Below are 7,994 nucleotides of genomic sequence, written 5' to 3'. Positions count from 1 at the left end.
GTTCTCCTCATTCTCTCCAGTCTCTTCTCCATCACCTCTGCCTTCCTTTTGTGAGAGCGGTTTCAGGAAATTAATTCCTCTTTAATACCCGGCACTAGACGACACTTCCACTATCACAGCTTCCTCATGTCCGGAGGGTTAGTCCAATTTGCCATCATTTCAAAACAACACAAATATGTAAACAGCTTAGAAAATATGCACACACGCAAAAAATTAAAAAAAAAAAAAAAAAATCCAAAGCATTTTTTTCCACAGCGCTGTTTTTTTTCCATCACTCCTCTGCAGTGCAAAAAATAAAAATACGAGGAAAAAAATACAAACAAAAAAAACAATAAATAGACTTCCTCTCTTATATATTTCTGTGTTTAAGTATATACATATTTATATACAGTATTTATGATCGGTCTCTACATGAGCACACAGCTCTTGGCCCGGTCCTTCCTCATGACCGGGGGCTGGTCGATTTGCTCAGTCCGGCCCGGCAGGGGCGGCAGGGGGAGCTGCGACACCCGCTTCAGCCCCCTGCGGGAACTGCTGCGTTTTAGCTGCGGCTTGTGTGGCCTCCGCACCGACGCCACCGTGGTGATGTGGAACACGTCTCGAACACTGTTCTCGGAAACCTTGGAGGTGCACTCTACGTAGGCCACCGCTGCTATCTGTCGAGCTATTGTGCTGCCCTGCAACACAGAGAGGCAAATGTAGATGTTTAGAGATGTTTGCAACATCTTTCTAGCATTGTCACACAAAAAAACATTAGTTTGTACAACTTTTGACATCTTCACAATGCATTACTCTTCTTCCCCTTTCCACTTTTAGTGGTTATGTTGGACATGAGTTTACTCCACATTAAGGTGCCATGTTAAATCTAATGATATGCATCCCATTCTTCATTGTACACTGGAATTAATATGCACCACATTTCAACAGCGCAAGTCCTATGCTCTCAAAAGAGCAGCACATCTGAGACCAACATGTTGATCTCATCTGTAGAGTGAATGTCAATGATCTAAACAGGTCTGGAGACAGATGAAGCTCCTCCATCTGAAGCATGAATAATGCAGATGCTCCGACTCCTCAGTCTGTGGTAACAGCAGCAGCACAGAGCCCACCGGGCCAGTGTTGACATGGTCTATGGAGCTATTTAGAGTGAAGAGACTTAACTCTGACAGAACTCATCCAGTACTAGAGCTCACCCCTGAGTAATGTTACAATACACCCTGTTAATTGAGACTGTAAATTGTTTGCTTGAGATCAAATCAGAGACAAATTTAATTTCAAATTCCCCCGGTGTCTCAGTACGGTGTGGTCTCTTCTCTTGTTTCATGAACAGACTTTAAACCCCCATTCTCGTAGGATCAACACAAGCAAAGGTTGTAACAAATAAGATAGGACTGCATGTCCCATGACCCTCAAATCTCATGCTCTCCAACACAGAGCGCTTTTCATCCGCAGTGGATGTGGTTTGATTTTTATCACGGCTGTGCAATGAGCCACATATAAGAAGCAATGAAGTTCTCATTAGGTGGAACGGCAGATTTAGATTCAGGGGTGGAGGTGGTGGTGGAAGGGAGGGGGCCTGAGGTAAAGATTGTCGTGACAAGCGGAAAAGCTCGATCGGATCTCAGGCAGATTAGTGCGGAAACGTCTGGAGTTCACCCAGTGGTCACTCCTCACTGAAGACTCCTCAGCTGTGTTGGAATTCAATTTAAGATCAACAACAGGATAGCAACAGAGGCTATTGGATTAGAGCACCAAAATGTTTATTGTGCACAGCTTGAGCGTCTGCTGTGTGATAAACATTTTTCTGGGTATGTTAGCGAGACAAACAGTAGCTGCCTCAGATGAAAACGGTGACTGAGAAGTAAAACAATAGCTTAATGTAGGCCTTGCCACAAATGTTTTCTAGTTATTCTACATTAGCTCAGCAGTTTGCCAATTCATCTTTTGTTAATGTATCTTACTTACATAAACTGCCTGTGTTTCAGTTGCTGAATGCTTTTAGCCTCCTGCAAGCTCTCAGACAGCGGAGTAAAATAGGGTTCCTTTGTTCTGAGGGCTTTTGTGTGTTGGTGAAAAAGCCCCTCCACTTTCAGTGTGTCCAACACGGGAGCACACAAAATGAACACGCTGAAAGCTGATTAAAATTCACAGATTTACAGAACAGTTTATCATACCCTCCCTCTTCTCCCCATCCCCTTGGCTTAGAGGTCATGGCGGTATGCAATAAAAGGGCTCACTCATTTGTCAATGTCCGTTTTTCTATTCATCCTGCATTTTGAAAATCCCTATATCTGCATGAATATTTCATTTCGAGGGGGAAAAAATATGTCCCTAGATATAAACTCTACCAACCACCCCTGCCTCTCCGTCTGCCTTTGCCATACGCAACCTTGCATCGTCTGTCAGCAAATTTCGGTCAATACACCAACCCCAGCAACATGTCCCCGAGGGGTTTCACACACACAGCTCTTATTCTGCTGCAGTTGATTGTGTTGCATGAGCCTCCTCTCACACTCCCTTCTTGTGGGACTTTACCAGAGAGGCGATGCCACTGCTGATCCTAGATGGAAAAATTGCATATTATTGCTGGATTGCTTTCTAATTTCTTTTCTGCATCCGCTGTTGTTTTTAAAGCTGTCTTCCTTCCCAGGGCATCTTCTAAGTCCCTCTCTCATTATCCATCCCGACCCTTTCTCCTCACATATCCATCACGTGCTGGTTCTCACCTGCTCGTGGGTGACAGGGATGAGTCGCTGCTTGGAAAGTTCCCTCAGGGTGCTGACGTCTGTCCTCATGTCCAGTTTACAGCCAACCAGCACCACTTTGGCGTTGGGACAAAACTCCTGCGTCTCTCCTTGCCACTGTGGAGACATGAACGGGCAGAGAGACAGAAATACATCACTGATAATGCCAAATACTGGAAAGGACAGTGAAGAGCTGTCTGATGTGACTAATGAGCTACTGAGATACAGTGATAACCTTTGGCTTCTGACACCTGAGTTTAGGGAGATTAATGCTGTCTTAAAGGCAGACATTTGTCAGGTTAAAGAGTCAAAGGGAAAATGCAAAGGTCTTACATGTAGAGTTGCAACCATTCAATTAGTTGCCAAGTATTAAATTAATCACCAGCTATTTAGATTATCAGAGAAAAAAAAGTCCAATTCTACCATTCCAGCTTCTTCAATGTGAATATTTTCTGGTTTCTTTAATCTTCTATAATAGTAAACAGAATATTTGGGTTGTGGACTGTTGGTCGGGATAAAACAAGATATTTGAAGATGTCATCTTGGGCTTTGGGAAACAGTGATCAACATTTTTCAACTGATATTTTAATCAACAGATTAATCAATAATGAAAATACTTGTTATTTGCAGTCCTACTTACATGTCTATAAGAGTTTCTTTTAAATTGTTTAATTTAATAATGCCAGCATTACTGACATTAAAACAGTGTATGAGGTTCAGCCCTTCATACACCCAAAGAAATGTATCAATTGGTTGACCAACATAAAACTAATTTGCTTTTCTGATAGTTATTCAAGTTGTTTATCAAGCAGAAAGCCCAAACATAATGTGGACTGTCAAATGTCAAGTTAGCTGTTTTACATAAGTGTTGATTTAATATCTGTATTTTGAGCTAGCTTTTGGATAAACAAGCAATTTGAAGATGTCACCTGGTTAGCTGTGGTGGTGTGTTGTTTAGCTATATTTGTGAGATTCAGCCTTATAACATATAACTAACTTTTGATATGTATAAGGGGGGACCCCAAAATTCCGGGAGGCCATGGAGAGTACATAGAGAATAGAGTTTACTTATTGGGTTTACAGCTTGGTAGCATATTCTTACAGCTTAGTGAAACTAAAATCGGAATTGAAGGGGAGATTCGCCACTGTCGAAGAAGTCCAGGAAGGAGACTTTGGACACAGTGACAAAAGATGACTTTAGGAAATGTTTCTAGGAATGGGAGAAGCAATGGGACAAGTGTATCGCATATCAATGAGAGTACTTTGAAGGGGATTAGAAAGGTACGACTGAAAGATTTATAATGACAGTTGTTTTTTTTAACAATTCCAGGATTTTTGTGGTCCCCCCTTATATAGCAACACTGTTGTTATAAAGGCAAGCCATATTTTTTTCATGATCCCATGCACTGTTGACTGCTTCACTGTGAAATTAAACTTTCATTACACAAGCTAAAGAACCATGTGAGAACATAACAACTTTATTCATGCCAGCTTGGTTCAGGTTTCTGCAGTACCTGAAGTACTTTCTTCACACTGTCACCATCAACAAATCTATTTTCAGGCTCTGCTCTGAAAAGGTTGAGCAGTCTTCCTTTTAAAATCACCTTGAGATTAAATGTCATTTCTGAAACTCTGAACTAACACAGTTTCTTCTTTCTGCGACATAAATACACAGCAGCAGCCGACAGCCCTGAAATATTCCACATGCCATGTGCAGAATGTCAGGGTGTCCATTCATCCTTTGTGTAGAGAACAACCTTTGACCTTTCAAGCCCATCCCTATCCTGCCAATAACATCCAATCAAAAGCTTTGATTGTTTAACCCTCTCTCCTCCCCAGCTGTCATTCAGCAACCTCGGTAACCTGCTTGTCCCTGGAGGTCAAGAGTCTAATTTGAGATGGTGATTGTTCAACAGGTTTTCCATGTGCCCCTGAATTTCAGAGATTACCAGGGTGACAGCTAGATGTCAGAGGTCATGGCAACCCCCTGCCGAGGGATTCATGGGAAAATCAAAAAGCCTGACGGCACCTCTGCTTCCCCCTGTTGACTGAGGGCACTGAGGCTTGTGAGATATTTGTGGGTTAAAAAAAGGTGTCTCGGGTTAGATCTACAAAGTCTGCAGGGGTATTTTAGCAGCTCCCTTCAGACCACTAAACACGTCAACGGGCCAGCCGTGGGAAGTGTCTTTGGCCCACAAGGAGCGCAGTTCAAAGGCAAACACACAAACACATGGCTTCAAGATGAGAGACCACTAAGAGGCCCAGGCCTGTTTTACATGACACACATGCACGCAAACAAAGCCATTAAGGTGGGTGTCTCTACATACAGTAACAGTCAAAAGTTTGGACACACTTTCTCATTCAACGGAATGGGAAGGTCCAAGCGTTTGACTGGTACTATATACATCAGGGATTTCACAGTATGTGTGGCAGTCTGCCACTGGCTGTAAAAACAATTGCATGACCACAATCCCGCCTGCCCAGGCCACCACCCCAATCTCAACCTCAGTGTCACACCATCTGGCCAAATGTTGAGCCTTTAACTCAGTCTTAAAATTTTAAATGCCAACAGAAATGTAATTTCTACTACTCAAGCTCAGTGAACAGGCTCTGCAACAGCTCCTCTTTGATATGGCTGGTGTGGCTAATTTACGTAGCAGATATTCTTCTCTAACACACCAAGCTGCAAAGCCTCATTTCTTATTCTTTACTCTGACCTTCCATTCTTCAGAGGAATGAGGGTCAAGTATCTATAGACATTTTGATGAGATAAAGGAATAGAAGGCTCTAACCTTTGTGCTGATTTGCTCTATTGTTGAGCCATAAAGCCATGCAGGCTGCTGGCACAGAAATCTGAGCAGATACAAAATGCTGATCAGGAAAGAAAATGATTTTTTCCCCAGTCAGTTCTCCAGTGTCACAGCAAATATTAAATGCTGATCTGAAGTGTTGAGAGGAGGATTTGAAATAGAAAAAAACAAAACAAATAAAACCCCACTGACCTTCTTTATGACGCTGTCCAAAGTCTCTGGGCGACTGATGTCGAAACAGATGAGAACTGCATCAGAATCGGGATATGCCAGCGGCCTCACGTTGTCATAATAAGAGGAACCTGCGGACACACAATAACATATGGCATGAGGTCATGGTGTCTTCCGAGTAATTCCTGTGTGTACTTGTTTTTAACCTGATTTAACCCCATGAGGCTCCGCATCCCAACCATATGGCTCATTCTGTCAATTAGAAACATACTGCACATGTAGGGAAGGCGATCTAGAGGTCATTATTACATGGATATCCCATTAAAGCAGTGGCTGTGACATGAACTTGGACATAATGCAGCTTGAATGCGCTCTCCAGATTCAAATGAGTCCTGATCTTAACAGTTGTGTGCGCATATTTGAGTATCTTTGTCTCTTGGGCATCCACATGCACACAGCTGTGGCCTCCCTTTATCACAGTGCTTCACGAGGAATGTCGAGGGGTTACTCAGAGAAGCACACACACATACACACTCAAAAGTGAATTATAGGGGGTTGAGGACCAGGGGACTTGTGCACACAATCCATAATCATCTTGAAACGACAGCGAATGCCGGCACAAAGGCCAAACTAAAGGTTGAACCCCTTAATTCTCTCGACTCATCCCTCATCCTGTCTCTCTTGCAAATGGTCCTTGTTTTAAAACATTTTTCTAACTGTTCTGAAGTTCACATGCATTCGCACGGTTCGCACCGCTCTCTCTTTTCATTTCGGTACCTTGATCAAATTTGAAGGCAGAGTGGCGCCTCTGTACTTTCACAAGCTGCTCGGTTACAAGGCTCTTGCTCTCTTACAGCTCTCATTAGGAGGCTTGTAAAAATATCTGGGCTCTCTGAGAAATGTGGCTGTGGCTTTGGGCACCCTCCCTCCTGTCTCCCCTGGGAACTGGCATGGACCTGAACTCTTACTTACTTTTTGATAGCAACAGCATCATGACTGCATAATTGTAGCATCATGAAAAGTCACAGATTTGTGGCAAATCACTCCATTTCACACCTACAACTGCTACCAATGTGCATAAATCGGCAAATCACATTTTGTTAATTAATGGTGCACACTTTGGTACATAAAACATTTGACACATTTAATCCCTCAAAGTCACACAAACTGAGTGATAATTATTATAGATTATCTTTATAGTTGCTGTTAACGTGTTTCATACCAGATCTGACACAATGGGCAGTCAGCATGTTTAAGTGCTGTGTGCCTTTGTTTGGCAGGGTAAATGGAGTCTGCACAATGGTGCTACAGCCTGTTTTAGCATCACTATGCTTTCTTTGTTAATGATGGAATGAAACCATGACAATAGCTACACGCGGCCCGCAGCCCCAGTCATTCAGGTGGTGGTCCTATGTTGACCTGCTCCCTCCCCAATGCGAACAATGCAACATGCTGCCCGTCACAGCATCACAAGCTGCACATTAAAGATTGATGTATTTTTTTCTGCCTCCACATGAGTGAAAGAGTTTTGTTTATATTCCGTATTTATTTTCTATTTAATCAAGGGCTAATAAATATCTTGAATGCCTACAATGCCATATGATACTTTTTTGAAACATTCATTGTTTAGTTCTGCTTGCAATCTTCTTGTTCTCTCCTTTTATTAGGGCAGTGCCACCACTGTCAATATGCATTACTGACTTCTATTAAATATGTAACCTACCACAACTTTGTATGTCATGGAGAACTGGATGCCAAATAAAAAAGTTTTTCAGAACCTTTGGTCTTATAAAGCATGAGCTTCCTCTTCAATCTGAGCTAGCTGACTCACGCATAAAGGGTATGAAAATCATGTTTCTTTGTAATCATTGGTTGTGAAGAAAGTTGTTTGTTGGCCCACATCTATACTTGAAATTTAAAGTGTAACAGAATCAGGGACTTACATGTGCATACCCATGCATGTAGAGGTGGAACAAAAGAACAAACAATACAGGGATCCTGCTGTCAAAATGTTGCTCTTTAGCACACCTAGTGGTAAAAACATCCACAGGGTAGTGCCATTAAACGGAAAAGTTGAGCAAAATCTTTGATGAAAACACTCGTGTTTTCTCCACCTTTAAAATACAGAAACTGCAAACATATGTTTAGTGTAATATAGAAGAACAGGGCATTATCAAAAAGCCATATTCCCTTGCCCATATTGTTAATATAAGATTACTACTGTTTTGTACTGCTGAGAGAGCAAGACTAACATTTACCCACACTGTCC

The 7,994-nt window shown here is 42.2% G+C and overlaps 1 pseudogene; it reads right to left on the bottom strand.

Moving 5' to 3' along the window:
- Nucleotides 1-294: 294 nt before the first annotated feature.
- LOC133999315 (rho-related GTP-binding protein RhoN-like) overlaps nt 295-7,994 on the bottom strand; it is a 34,695-nt pseudogene continuing 26,995 nt past the window's right edge.

The sequence above is a fragment of the Scomber scombrus genome, chromosome 18 (genome assembly GCF_963691925.1).
Source record: "Scomber scombrus chromosome 18, fScoSco1.1, whole genome shotgun sequence".
Lineage (NCBI taxonomy): Eukaryota > Metazoa > Chordata > Actinopteri > Scombriformes > Scombridae > Scomber > Scomber scombrus.
This window is presented reverse-complemented; position numbering and strand designations above follow the sequence as displayed.